Source organism: Rousettus aegyptiacus, unplaced genomic scaffold (genome assembly GCF_014176215.1).
Source record: "Rousettus aegyptiacus isolate mRouAeg1 unplaced genomic scaffold, mRouAeg1.p scaffold_m13_p_7, whole genome shotgun sequence".
Classification (NCBI taxonomy): domain Eukaryota; kingdom Metazoa; phylum Chordata; class Mammalia; order Chiroptera; family Pteropodidae; genus Rousettus; species Rousettus aegyptiacus.
Window position 1 is genome coordinate 66,539,195 of NW_023416310.1, and position 14,859 is coordinate 66,554,053.

A 14,859-nucleotide genomic window follows, 5' to 3' on the forward strand; every position below is an offset into this window, starting at 1 on the left:
AGCCCTCTCTCCTGCAACCTCGTGGTAATGATCTGTGAAGCCAGTGGCCGGATGTCTGATGTCTGTGGTCCTGTCCTGCGACCCACTTTCCAGTGTTGTGTGCAGCCCGGGCAGTTGCCTGCAGGGTCACAATAGAGGGCTTTGCATTGTGTCCGCACCTGGGGCCTGGACCGGTCCGACCTTCTGGTCTGCTTGCTTTGACCATGTGACGATAGGATAAAGTATGGCCCCACACACTGCCATCCCACAGCCTGGACCACAGGCCACTGTGCAGCCCTCAGTTGGCTCCTGCCTATTATTTCTTGCCAATAAGCTCTAATAGAGGGGACGGGAGCATCTCAACCTATCACCATCCTGGGCACCTGCCCTAGTCAAGCTGCCTTTCTATCAGCGTGTTCCAAATCCTGGGTGCCATCCTTTGGTGACAGGGAGTCATGCCAGTCTTCCTGTTTGGTGGGGGAGAAGGTGAGAGGACACTTGCCAGTGGGGTGAGGTCACACTGAGCTGCTCGAGTGGGCCTGTGACGCTGAGAAGTTGACATGTAAGGAATGGCCTTCGGATCTGGCTGGCAGACTCAGGGCCGTCCCCTGAACTTGGGCTTGCTTTTCCTTTTGCCTCCTACTCTGAGGGGTGCAGTCACAGAAAGCTTTGCGAAGGGCCCTCTGCAAGGGTTCCCCACCTGAGTCCCTTTTCAGGCAGCTCTGCACAGTCCAGCCAGCTGCCTCTGACTGCTTCTCTCTAGACCAGTCCAGGGAAAGATTCACTGTGCACACTGGGTTTTGGAAATATTGAGACGTGCCCTCAACCCTCCTTGGATATATCTGCACACTGTTTTGCCCTCCTCTCCCTTTCCCAGGCGGCGGGGCCAGACCAAGGGGGTGTAAGAGAGCCTGTCTGCCAGGCTCCAGCCTGTTCTTTAGTGTGACGGCGGTTTCGGACCAGAGCATTTGGCCAGCTCCTGTCCTCACCTCTGCAGGAGGCGTCCTGCAAGCCGGTCCTTGTGAGTTGCAAATTTCCAGCCTTTTCAGTTGTAACTGTCACCAATGCATAAAGGCACCAATTCAAGACACAGACATTCTCCTCTCCCGCTACCATCCTGAGATGTCTTGGTTAGGTGGGGACTCTGGGCACACGTGACAAGCTCCTCCAGACTGTGCCTGCTGCCCTGGGTGACTGCTGGGTGCCAGTTCTCTGCAGCACTGCTTTCCAGTGGTGTACAAAGCCACTGTCACAGGAGAGACTTCAGGCCCCATGGGATCTGGGAGCTGCAGGAGGCAGGTTACCTTCCAACAGGGGCTCTGGGCTGAACTCACAACACAGGGGAAGCAGGTACAGGGTCCGACCTTCAATCTGCATGTTCAGTCTTTGCGTTCTCTCTCTCTCTCTCTCTCTCTTTCTTTCTTTCTCTCTCTCTCTCTCTTTCTCTCTCTCTCTCTCTCTCTCTCTCTCTCTCTCTCTCTCTCCCTCACACACACACACATGCATGCACATATACATAAATGCTAAAAGTTTAAATATCATACTGTTAGGGTTCAAGACAAAGAAAAGGAAGAAGAAACACAGAAAAGTTGGAAGCACCAAATTTAACAGTGGTCATCTAAGAATCTGCCTTTTGCTCTACCCACGTGACTGTCAGCTCTGTGATGTGGCATCTTTCTCTTCTCCATGTATTTTCATCATTTTTATTTTATTCCAGTTATATTTCCTTGCTTCCCTCTAACTGAAAAATAAAGCAAACAAAGCAAAACAAAACAAAACCCCACAGCCCCCTCCAGTAGAGCGACTGAAAGGCCGCCTTCCACGGAGTGGACCTGCTGCAGCTGTTCACCACATGCATGGGGCATGAACATGGCCTGAGTTGTCTCCAGCTGTGGCAAATTCCTGACACATAGCAAACAGGCCCTACCAGGTGTCAGGTGAGCAAGAGACAATATGAGACAATGGGAGTACTTGATGGAAGGCAGTGGGGAAGGTTTGCTGCTGGTTAGATCCAGAGAGTAAGTTCAGGTAGGTGTTTAGGGCTCTTTGGGCTGTGAGGGACCAAGGAGAACGGCCTTAATGTGTCTGTGCACACGCCGTCCTTCGAACTGCTTCTTGAACATCCGTGGCAGCTGGTGGTCACACTGAAGTATGTGAGGAATTCATATAAGTGCGTGGACTGGTCACACAGTACACTTGGGCATTTCTTCATCTAGGGCGTAGCTTCTGCCAGTCACAGAGACTGGCCCTGCAACACACCCATGCTTATGGGTGCACTGGAAGTGTGCACATTTGCCACCCGCCCTGCTGCTAAGTGTGATGCTCTCCGAATGTCATCGGTGGTTCTTTTTCTTTTGTCAATGTGACAGGTGGTGACCAAGAAGGAGGACTTCTTCGGGACCTGGAACTCGTGTCTGCATCATGTCACCTCCCTGTCTCTGGCACATGTTCACAGAGGTCAGTGGCTCTTCTCAATATTTGGGATTGAATGACTCAGAGGTGACCTGGAAATGAGACTCTGCAGAGGAAGAACAGTCCCCACACCAATCGGAGGCCTGTGTTAAATTTAGGGTCCCCAACTAACTTCCACCTTCTTAGGAACACTGACCAAACGGCACCCACAGATGTCCATGCTGAACCCCAGGAGTTGTGCCCTCCGTACACCCCGCAGAAGCCAGCTGGCAGCCGGGGCCTGTGGCAGTGGCCCTCTGCCAGTGGTGACTGTGTTCCCAAGTAGACAGACGGGAGGTGTGTGCATAGATAAAGGGGGTGCATTCTCACAGGGTCACTGCCTGGAGAACATCAAGTGAACTGCTTAGCCCCAACCCCCGGATTACAAACGAACTGGCCGCACCTTTAGAGCTATGGTCTCCATCCATGCAGGGAGCATGCCCTCGGGGAGCATACCCTTGGGGGCTATGCAGCACTGTTTGGGGACAGTGTGCTTTTCACGATTGAGCAGGACACAGCTGAGCAGGGGAGAGGCCAGCGCTGAGCATCCTACAGTGCACAGACGGCCCGCGCCAAGGATGGTGTTGCCCAAATGCCAGTCGAGCCGAGGGTGAGAAGCCCTGAGCATCCATTTGGACCTTAAAAGACCAAACCCACATGAAATGAGACAGACACTGAAACCGGAGTGGGATCCATGGAGATATGGTGGCTCATTCTTAAAATTATCGTTTAACCTCAAGACTGATTAGTGGGACCATTGCCCAGACACCATGGAGGAGTGCAAACGAGGAAGGCATGCTCTGTGCTGTTTGTTGTGTGGGGTCCCCAGCGCCCAGGATCACTGCAGGCCTGGAAGGCAGGGTCAGGTGTGGTCACTACACAGCTCCGAGCCTGGCTGCCCGCCCTAGTGTCCCCGGGCGCTGTCTGGGGGGCAGAATCCCTTGATGGGTTCTGTTAGAGTCAAGCCAGCCAGCCAGGACTGAATGTCCGCAGATGCCCAAATCCCAGCCAGGCAGCTACAGAAAAGACAGGGCCACGTCACTGAAGGCTGCAGGGCACCCAGGCTCCTCCCTCCCTCAGCGCACAGCCCAGCTGGGACCTGGATCAGGGGAAGGAGCAGAACAAGAATGTACCAAGAGCACGGGAGTTCTTATGAAGGCGGGGAGCCCACAGGTGCCGCACACCTGGGCCTGCCCTTTTACACGGAGGCCACAGCTGTAGCACTGCACCTCAGTGCCCTGGATTCTGTGGTGGGCAGGAGGGGCCAATTGGGACAAATGGTGTTCTCCCCTCAGGTATTCCAGGGTCAGATGGGTTCCCTTGTAAGGTGATCCAGACATTTTAATCTGTCCATGGTCCACCGTGAAGGAAGCTCAGGGGTAACTCACCTTAATCGGACTTGCATGTGACAGATGTCCAGACCAGAACACCATGTACTTGCTCTGAGTCAAAGCCAACTGCTGAGTCTGAGTCAGCACCTGCCCTGACCTCTCTGCGAGGTCTCTTGTGGAATCCCACTTTGATGAGGGGCGCGGGGCATGGACTGTCTCCACAGCTCTCAGTGGGGTGTCTGAGTGTCCATGCTGGATGCTGTAGCCTGGAGCCCACAAGTGTCTGCTTCCTGTAGCGACCAGTGCTGGGCAGCAGCCTCACCCTCGGGATGTGTATGGAAAGCGCCTTCTCCTGCTGGTGGGTTACATTTGGATTTATCCATCAGGCTGAAACTTATCTGGGAAATGAGATGGCATTCACCATGTCTTGGGCATTCCCATCTACTCTGTGTAGACTTCGGTGTCTCTGCTATCAGGGGCTACGGCCCCGCCCCCAAGCCCCTGTGTGCTGACACAGCTGTCACCCTGCCCAGATATGGGGATGAGTCACGAGGCTCACAGGTGAAAAGCTTCTAAACGTTCAGAGGAAGGACAAGGTCTGAAGGGGCATCAAAGAATCACGGTCTCATGCCTCTGCCTTGGAGGCACGGGTCGTGCACCTGGAGACCTGTCCTGCCTGCTGGGATGCATGGTTTGGCTTCATGGGAGGGCGGAGACTCCAGGCAGTGGGCTGTCTGAGTTCTGAGGCCCCATTCACCCATCAGTGACCACCTTGTATTAATCCACCTCTCTGAGCTTCAGGCCATCTTCATTTACAAAACAGAGGTAACGGTAATGTTGACCTGGGAGGGCTGTTGAGGAGATGCTTGAGAGTGTCTGACCCATAACCCATGTTCAGTAGAAATGTTTCATCACTGGAAATTACTATTTTACAGAGACAACTTCCCAAAATCGAAGGGGATTGTTTAGATACTTGCTCTTTGAGAGGAAGAAAAAGGGAAAAAGTTAAACAGCTTAGGTCCCGTGTGTGAAGTCTTAGCACCAGGAAGAAACATGGAGGATCTGGCATGGCCATGTCACAGGAACCCAAACTCTGGACTGGTTCGTGACCACAGTAGCAAAGGCAATTGCTGGTGGGAAATTGGCCACTGATTCAGTGTCACATAAAAGGGATTTGGCTGTATATAGAAGCAGAAGAAAAATAATTAGTTCCATGGCAGCATTTACCAATCCTGGGGATGTTCTGAAATGGAGAAATCATCGCTAAGGAGGAGGTCTGGCAGCGACGGGACAGGTCATGCCGCAGGAGCACTGAGCTCACGGCACCCAGGAAGAATGTGCATGGTCGCTGCATTCAAACAGCACGTGCCCCTCCTGTGGGCCTGGGGGTGGGGAGAAGCAACGGAGCCGACTTCCCACCTTGGGCGACCCCCACTGCTGCCTTTGGAGACCCTTGAGGGAGGAGGGGAAGGGCCCCTCTACGAACTCGCAGACCTTCCTGTCACCCAGGTGAAAATGAGCTCAGCATCCGGCTGCTCTTGTCAGGAACAGATGGGGAGGAGCCTTTCAGTATCGGGCCACGTGTCACTGGAGGACTCGGGAAACTGTGTTTGAAATAAACATGTTAAGCAGTCTACAGAGGTTTCTAAAGCGAGATGTGACCATCACGATAATAAACTGTTATTTTCCTGCGATTCACGTTTTTATCTTGCCCCAGAAATAGCCGTTCTGAGGTGTGGAGCTGTCTGAACTCCTAAGGGTGCACCAACTCCCAACTAAGCACTTTCATTAAGTAAATCAAAGCCACCATCCCCCATCTCTGTGCAGAGAGCTGTCTTGGGTTTTCCTTCTTGAAGCTCGTGGCAAGTTCTCATTATGCTGCAGAAAGTCACTTTTTTGGTTCTTAGTGAAGGGACTAGTAAGTGAGAATGCTGGCGTTAAGAGCAGGTTGGAATTACAGTCGGGCTATAGGAACACGGCAGGTTTTTGCCCACAGTGGGAGTAATGATGCTGGGCCGCTGTCAGTGATGTTTGTTCCTGAGTAGGACTGACTTCCTCTGCTAATAAAGGTGTGATGGTGCACACTATTAAAACATCACTCTTGTATTTGGCCAGTGAGTGCTGTTCCAGTGTTCTCTGTGGGACCAGCATCTTCCTCCCTGGGGGACAGGGCCATGCATTCCTTACACAAGCCACATTTGGCCTGGTCTCATTTCAGCTCGGATGTCTGCCTTCTGGGGAGCACAGGCATGTCCTCACTGCCTCCTTGAATGTGCGTTGCATTATGTGAGCTCAGAAAGATGACCTCACTCACAAGTCCATGTGAGTGTAGGTCCATCCTCACAAGTCCCCAAGACCTGTGTCCCCCAGCACGAAGGGTGAACCTGACCCCAGGGTGGGACCAGAAGTCATGAGCCCGTGCACCTTATTCTTTGAGTGATGGGTCTGCAGTGCTTTTCTGTCGGTGCTAGAGCTGCAGCCCTGCTGGGTGGGGACCATGTGTACTGCGCTGACTGTGACACCTGTGTGCCTTCCTCTCCCGTGGGTACCCCGTGTCCTGAGTAGGTGGTCTGAGGGACAGAGGAGCTGACCCTGCTGGTGGTCTTTCTCTTGATTTTTACCCCTTGCATCTGGGTGGCAGGAGCAGAAGAGGGGTCTAGCAAGTACCGAATGGATCACTCAGACCAGCGTCAAGGAAGCCCGATGCTGGGGAGAAGGAACATGCCTGGCTTTGTTTCCCGTGTCCTGTTAATTTTTTCTATCTCATGGGCTCTCTGTGAGAATTAAATGAAAAAGCATGTGTGGAAGCACTGGGGCCTTAGAATCGCGGGAGGGCCGACACACAGCCACGTGCAAAATGTGGTGGACGGAGCACTCTGACCCCCACCGAGGGACAAGGAGAGGCTGCTGTCTACCCCACTTCCATCTGAGGAAGCAGAGGCACAGAGAGGTTAAATGAGTCCCCAGGGTCACACAGCAGAGGGAGGACTCACAGCCAGCAGACACAGCCCTCCTCCCACAGCACCTCCCCCCCACCCAGGAGCTTGTTGGCCCTGATCTGGTAGCTGGCGTTGCCACAGAGGCAGGAAAAATCAGCCCTCCCCACTTTCCGAACATGTCCTTTTTCACCTTTGTTTCCCACTCTGTGGCTGGAAACTGTACCTCACATCATGTGCCACAGAGGCCTGACAGTCCATGCCGACTTCACAGTTTCCGGAACCTGTGGAGCTTCAAAATAAGGTGATCAGTGCACAAGTGGGCAGGTGGAAGCAACACAAAAGTGAGAAAGAAACAGCTTGTGCCGTGTGACTTTATACGGTGAGTTTGCTGATAGAGATGTGATCACAATTGAGGCCTTCTAAACTGTGACTAACAGCAGAAGCATTGGAGCTCTCATCTGCCACAGCAGTCCCAGATACGATTCTATATAAAAATACGATCCCATATCCCAGATGCGAAAGTTAAACATTTGCGATAAACATGCACTTAAATTTAGGCTTTAAAGGACAGCGTGTTCTAATCTCGCAAAACATTTCGCAAATAACCTTTGAGTTCACATGAGCCACCCACACAAAAACCAAAATGAACTACAGAAAAAAACATAGAAAAAGCAACTGTCTGTTGATGACCAGGTTTTCTTTCTTTCAGTTCTTTGAGTTTTTTTGTCTATAAATAATCTATGTTTCAAATGTGACCATTTTCTTTAAAGGTGCCTCTTGGCATGTCCTCACTTTTGTGTGTTTTAGAAACAAGGATTAAATGTATAAATCATGGGAACCATCGCGTTTTTGGAGCAGAGATCTTTGATACACATGCTTTTTAGATACCAAAAGTGTCAAAATGAAGCATTAAGGTGATGGATTCTTTCTTCAGTGCATCTGTTTATCTTTTATGAAATCTGGAGTTTGATAAATCACCAGAGATAAAAACTTCATTTTTAACCTACCCTAGATCCCAAATGTCAGGAGGAAAAATAGTGCTATGTCTCCTCTTCGTGAATTTGTCTCTCTTTCTCTGCTTATGAGTTATGGGAGTTTATTTGCAGAGAAAACATAATGCTCTATTAACTTGAAAATGATCACTTTTACTCAGAAATGTGAGAACAGAACAGGAAAAAAAAAAGCATCAAAGCCTCTGAGAGGTAATCGCTTAGCAAGCTTGGGGATGTGCTTCAAACGGCACAGGGGGGTCAACGGCTAAGTGACCGCAAGGCAATGAGCAGCGAGGTTCTCATCAGTGTCCCCTCCATGGCCGGCACACTTGGCATGCCAGTCCCATGCATCAGACTGGGTACCGAAAGCTCGGTGGGGAACCTTCCACCTAACATCAGTGTAAGTAGAGACTGATGAAGCCGTTTATCGTGATTTTTTTTTTCCTGAAAAATCATGCAGAGTCTCTCTTAATTGGCGGCCTGGAAAAAAAATTCCCATGGATTTCTATAATTATAGGTGAAAGTTATTTGGTACCCAACAGTGCCACAGAAAGGATGACTGTACAGACAACTCTCATTTCTGTGACCTGGAGGGTAAAAATGCATGAGCCAAAGAAACTTAGTCAAGAAAATAGCATGGCAAGAAGGCTCACTTAAAACATTCAGAACATCTGTTTCTCAACATGGAATGCAGTTTTTTGATTGAGTGAACATCAGAGTTCCCTGTGTGTGCGTATTTCATAGTTCTTCTTTCCTAAGTAGTTTCAGAAATTACATTTTGTGCCAACCCCTTCCAGGCCGCGGACATGTGGCTGAGTTTTTCTGGTACTTGTCTCTGACGTGACGGGGTAGACAGAGGCTGGCGCTCAGGCCCCGCACCCGCCTGCGTCATGGCTGCAGGCAGTGACCCCCGATGCTCCGGTCTTCCTTCTCGCAAGCAACATGCAGGCCTGAGGGTCCAGAGGGGTGGGATGGGGCGGTGGCTGAGACCACACGGTGTCCCACACTGAATAAGCAGCGGCGGCTGCCTGCCCACATGAGCCAGCACCGTCAGTGTCCTTTGGAGGTCACCGCTGCGCGGTCCCTCTGCGGCCGTTGTCACCCAGGGTGGGCGGAGGCTGCCACATCAGGAGCCAAGTGCTGGGAGGCAACAGCCAGGGATGCGGCCCACCTCTCAAGGGCCTGTGGTCACAGCTGGTGGCGGCACGTGGACCATGCGGGGGACTTGGGTCAGACACATGTGCTGGGCTCGTGTGGCTCCCCACCAAGGGCCAGGCCGGGTGGTGAGCACGTGAGGCCCTGATTCACGGAGCGGAGGGGCGGCCTGAGCTGGGGCGGGGAGGGAGACAAGCGGAGGGGGGACATGGGAAAGGCACACATGGTCGGATGGTTCTAGAAAGCAGGTCTGCTGTGTCTGGGGCGCAGAGGCTGGGCAACCACGGGGGCCCAGTCGGGAGTTTCTATTTCAACCTTCCGTGGGGAGCAAGGGTCCAGGAAAGATTTTTTTTGGAGGGTGACAAGACTCGTTATAGGGAGGCTCTTGCAGTGGGGGCGAGCTTTGACCATGGGGGTGGTGGGCTGTCCCGGAAGGAGCCTGAAGACCTGACAGAGAGTGTGGGGCAGGGCTAGAGAGGAGGCTAGGGCTCAGAGCCAGATGGAGAAGGAACCTGCAGGGACCTAAGTGGCCACATGTAATGGGTGAGGTGGCAGGAAAGGCTCTGCGTGGCAGATGTGGCCATGGTGATCACCATTGCTGGCCGCCTGGCTCTGCCTCCTGTCCTGACGGCACCCTTTGCCACGTGAGCAGTACGTTGAATGTGGGAGGCATCACCCCCTCCCCCAGGATCTGCGGGTCCAGAGAGGGGCCAAGGGTGAGTGGCCTCGTTTGCTGGGGCAGAGAGGACGTTAACCATGGAGTTGGTGACAGCTATGCTCTGTGGGTCATGCTTGACCTGAGCCGAAACCCACACATGGGTCCCCTTTGGAACCAGCTTTGTGGGAAAGAACCATGAGAGGGAGATGGGCGTGCCAGGCGCAGGCAGGGAGGGGGATCACTGTCATCAGAGGCCCACGGGTGCAGGCGGGTAGGGCCCCCCTCCCACGCTGGGCCCCACGCTGCCCCATCCCCGCCCAAATGGTCGCAGCTGAAATTCTGCAGCAGCCATCCACACCTCCCTCTCATAGATCAGACGATGACTGAGGGTGTCACAACGTCAGTGAGCCCCAAGGCTGCCCCACCCCACGACTAGGGAAGTTGTTTCTGCTGGTCCGCACTGTCCCCTCTGTGGGCAGGGGCCTTATAGACGTTAGAGTAGTGGGAAAATACTTATTTGTTGTCAATGTTGTTAGTGCCTCCTGCTTGCAAGACTTTGGGCTGGGATGGTATGGGATCCTTTTCAATGCAGCAGAGGAAATAAGATGAGAGCACAAGTGCCCTTGAACCAGGGAGCTGTGACGAATCCGTGAGAGGTACAGGATCTTTGGAGGTCGCACGACTCAGACAACTTTATGGAAGGTCCCTCGGGCACTGGGTCTTAAAGTATGAATAAGATCCCAAAGGTGGAAATGGGCAGTGCATTCTGGGAGAAGCTACAGTGGACACAGGCAAAGGCGACAGTGTGAAGACCTTGTTCCAGCGCTGGCCAAGCTCTGGTTCTTTCAGAAGGGAAGTGTTTGGGAAGAGGCCAGGCACCAATAGCAAACATTGAGAGAGTGGGCTGGGCGGGTGGTGGCTGTGCTAGACACCTTGTCACAGAGCGTGGCCGTCGCTGGGTAGGCAGCTACGAAGGAACTAAGCTGGACGGCGACCTCATGCCCAGGCTCCTTGAGGGAGAGTCTTCTGTCCTGGGGTCATGATGTGTTGGAGAAGGAGACATGGGGGACAGGAAGGGCAGGAGGCCACATGAGAGTGCGGCCAGCAAGAGAGGACTGAAACCGGCAAGGGGGTGGTGGCGTGGGGGCTGAGAAGGGTTTGCACGGGGGAGCGGGGTCTTCCGTCCCATTTTGGAACATGATAGCCTCTTGGAACTGCTGAGGTCCCAGCACTCAGGCAGAAGGGCCAGGGCCTGTGCGAACTCCCTCCTGCTCATGGTGCAGGGTGGTGTGGTCCACGCCCTATCCTGCCTGTGTCTGCAGTGGGTCATGTGAGCCAGAGCAGGAGGAAGCCAGCGGTCAGGCAGAGCAGGCCAGGGGACAGGGCCTTTGCCATCACCTGGCGAGGAGGCCCCAGGGGCCAGCTGCCCATCCTTTCACACACCCTGAGGGGCAGGAGGCTAGAGCTCCACAACTGCCAATTGCCAGAAGCCACCAGCCCTGCTCCCCTGTGCTAATTCTCAAAACAAGCAAGACTTCTTCCTGCAAAGACGGAGCACTTGTGTAGCCCGCATGCTCTCTCAACATTTCCCTGTTGTCGAGGAGAGGAGGTGGGTGGGGGACTTCAGAAGCCTGGGGTGACAGTTCTGCAAAATGAGCTGAGGGCACTGCTGTCACACACAGGGGAGAAGAGAGGGCTGAGGGATAGCCACACATAGAGTAAGTGGAGTCCTAGCTAGGAGCCTCAGGCATGAGCGCAGGTGCACCTGGCCCTCAGGGCTCTCAAGGTCCCAGATAAGGGACCTGCTGCCCTGCTGTCGGGGAACCTAAGCGAGAGAGGACACTGCTCCTGGAGCGCAGTGCTCGGCCTGCTCATCTCACTGGAACCTTCCATCTGTGTGTGTGTGTTGGCCTCCAGACTTCTGCTGGTCCTTCACCCATCATCAGGGTAGGCACATGGGGCAAAGACCTTCATCTCCTGCCAGACTGGACACCTGGTGTCTTCTTTCCAAGGGTGGGCAGAAGGCTTGGCCTTGAAGAGGCCTGGACATACCTGTCTTCCAGCGCGCGGTCTTCCTTCCCCAGCACGGGCTCGCCTTGCTCTGTGGGGCTCAGGGCAGGAGCACAGAACAGGTTTAGTTGGTGTGCAGAGAACACACCCGGCCCTCCTGCCTGGCGTACGCGGCCTTGTCCGCTCAGAAGCCCAGGTTCGAATTTAAAAGTCTCAGACTCTGGAAGTGTGTGGATGCAATGGTGTATGCAGAGGAGCCTCCCTGCCCGCCCTGCTCCCTCCCACCGCAGCTACCCCCACCCACACTGCTGTGTGCATCCTCCAGTGTCTACGCCCAGCGTCTATCTATACCCCGCCAACAGCTTCCCCTGGCCACCCCCGGGTGAGCGATGCACATTCCCAGGGAAGAGGCTTGAGGAGCCTGGGCAGGGGAGGCATGCCCAGTGCACCCTGGTGCCTGGAGAGGTGGGAGCGGGCTCCAGGTAGGCACCTGCACGATGCACAGGGAAGGCTGCAGCTGGAGGGAGGGCAGAGCAGGGCAGGGCTCGCTAAAGCTTGGCACCTGCAGCAGATCCTCTGTTTCCCAAGGCCTTGTCACAGGGATCGAGAGAAGCTGAAAGAGTATTCTGAGACAGGACTTCTGAGCACTCAGCCCCCTGTGCCATGCGTCAAGGTCAGTTCTGCCTGCTAAGCATGAGGGCTCCACACTCTCAGCGGCCGGGTTTCAAAGAAGGCCAAGTGCCATGCCATGTTCGGTCCCTCTCACCCCACCCATGTATGCGTCACCATGTCCTAATGGAAGCTGCTCTGGGTATGCCCATTTCCTTGAGTTTTTTGTCTCCCATTACAAAATCCTGTGTCCCTTTCTGAAGTGGCTGCGGGGAGGGGGCTGTTGTACATGACTGAGTGCAGGCCGCCTCAGCCGATGGTCCAAGGAGACACGTGTACCTCATACTGCCTGCAGTGTTTTTTTTCCTACACCACCATTTTTTTCCTCAACCAGGTCCTTGTGTCTGTGCCTCCCCCTCACCTCCCTCCCCATCCTCAGAGCCACTTGTCATCTATAGGTCTGTTGTTCTTCCTCTGTTGTCAGGCCACCTTGTGGCACACCTCTCTCGCTTAGGTTCCCCGACAGCAGGGCAGCAGGTCCCTTATCTGGGACCTTGAGAGCCCTGAGGGCCAGGTGCACCTGCGCTCACGCCTGAGGCTCCCAGCTAGGACTCCTAAGAACAGTAGACTCAGGTAGGTTGAAGCCTGTCTTCCCCACTGAAATGAGTGGCACTGGGGCACGCAGCGTGGTTAAGACAGTCTCAGGAGCAGCGTGCCAGCCGGGCCTGGGTTCTGCGATGCCATGTCTCATCCAGCAGCCGGCCATGAGCCAGCAGCAAGAGTGAAGCAGACACCACATACATGTGCGTTTTGAGTGTTTTTTTTTTTTTCCCATTTAAATCAGGGAGGGAAGACAGAGTGGGGAGGGAAATGCCAGCTGGGTGGTGGTGAACGAGGCCACCTTGCCTCATGGGCAGAGTGGCCATGACTGGCAGAGAGGACCTGCCTGGTGCCTATGCCCCTTCCACTTCCGGGCTTGGTAGAGGTCAGGGCGGTGGCAGAGAGGCACACCGCCGTTGGCCTCAGACGCAAGAGGAGGACCTGGAATCAGGCACCCTGCTTCTGCTTGGCCTCCAGTGAGAGGCTGGCTTTGCTTCTCTGCAGAGGGGCCAAGAGGTGCTGCTTGCAAAGCCCAACTAGCCAGTAAAGAGGAGATGTGCCTGTGGGCCCACACCCACGCACTGCTGTTTAGTTCCGCGACACCGGCGGTGACTGGGCATTCTGGACACAGTGAGTAAGGGAGCGACCAGGCCAGGACACAGGCTGTCTTCTGAAGCCCACAGTCTCACCCCTGAGACAAGGCCAGCATCTATGCCTAAAATTCAAGGACAGTTTAAAAAGAAAAACCCACTGTGTATGTGTCACAGGAAGACACCAATGGGAAAGAAGTCAGTGTGACTGACGGGAGGAGTCAGAGAACGCTTCTTAAAGGTATACATATAGATGGGCGCCGATGTCAGGCCAGGCGCTGCACACCAGTGCATGACCTCTCCATTTCCCCCTGCCGGCCGGGGGGCAGGCCCCGGTCTCCACCTGGGACCGACGAGGGAACCGAGGCTCAGCGAGAGGGTGTGACTCATCCAAGGACATGTGACGTGGCTGGTAGTAGCAGAGTGACAATTTCAAGTCCACTCTGTCCGACTCTAGGCCTGGGCTGGTGACCAGCCCACCAGCCATGCCCAGGAGTGGAGCAGGATTTGAGCAGAAGGGAAGGTGACATGGAGGGGATCACGTGGGCTGAGGACCAATTAGTGATAGTGAGGAGCCTTCGGAGAGGTTGGTTTGCACCAGGGAGGAGGGGCTGCGGTGGGTAGGTGAGGACAAGTGTGCGAGGTGCCGGAAGGGTTCTGCGGAGTGGAGGTGGCATCATGCCTGGAAACGGGTACAGCTGAACACATAGTGCGAGGGTGGTCAGCAGGCTGGGGGCGTGAGGGAAGAATCACAGAATCAGATGTGCAGAGTTCTAGGTCACAGCTGCTCGACTGGTCACGCCTTGTGAACAGTTAGAACTGTCACCGTGGAGTCCAGTTACAGGCAGCTGGAGGCATGGAGGTGGGATCCCCACAGAGAGGGGCACATCCAGCAGCCATCTGAGGAAGCAAGTGGCAAGTGTTTGGACTTCCGTGGCCAGACACAGCACAAACCTTCGCCAAATGAAAGCCACCCTCTAAAAGATTATCTAATGACTTTCCATGTTTTTCTTTACTCTGGCAATAGTCAGAGTTTGATATTTTGTCAACACCAAATGACATCAGAGCAAAAGCTCAGTGACGGTGTCCAGGGAGATGGGCTTCTAGCCTCTTTCACGGGCCGGTGCGTTCTCAATGGGTGAGGCCAGTGTGTTTGTGGGTGCTTCTGTTGAGCCCCTTTTCTGGGCGAAGTATCATGCTTCGATTCTTTTTAACTCTTTTAAAAGATCTTAATTCAAAAAAAATACTTTTAAGAGTCTGTGTAACCAGTATTGGCACCAGCCAGTCAGTGGCTGGGCGGATGTGTACACACGAGGCTGGCAGTGCCGATCCCCGTGCCGAACCTGAGTGCGTTTTGATGGCGTAAGAGCAAAACTTTAGACTCGGCACAGATACAACTGACAACAGTTAAGACTGCACAGTCGATTCAGTCCTAGCTGAACACTATGTGAAGGATTGTGTCTTATAGGTAACACTGGAGACCATGAAAAAATGACCCAGATGACGCTGGCTTGGGGAGGGTTCATTGCCGCCGATACCATTCTT

The 14,859-nt window shown here is 53.9% G+C and overlaps 1 long non-coding RNA gene across 1 annotated transcript in view; it reads left to right on the top strand.

Annotated features, from left to right (window-relative positions):
* Nucleotides 1–2,366: 2,366 nt before the first annotated feature.
* Nucleotides 2,367–14,859, top strand: part of LOC107500668 — a 29,068-nt gene continuing 16,575 nt past the window's right edge. Inside the window, exon 1 of the long non-coding RNA XR_001594574.2 lies at nucleotides 2,367–2,436. This is a non-coding gene — a long non-coding RNA (uncharacterized LOC107500668). The remainder of the gene's footprint in view (nucleotides 2,437–14,859) is intronic.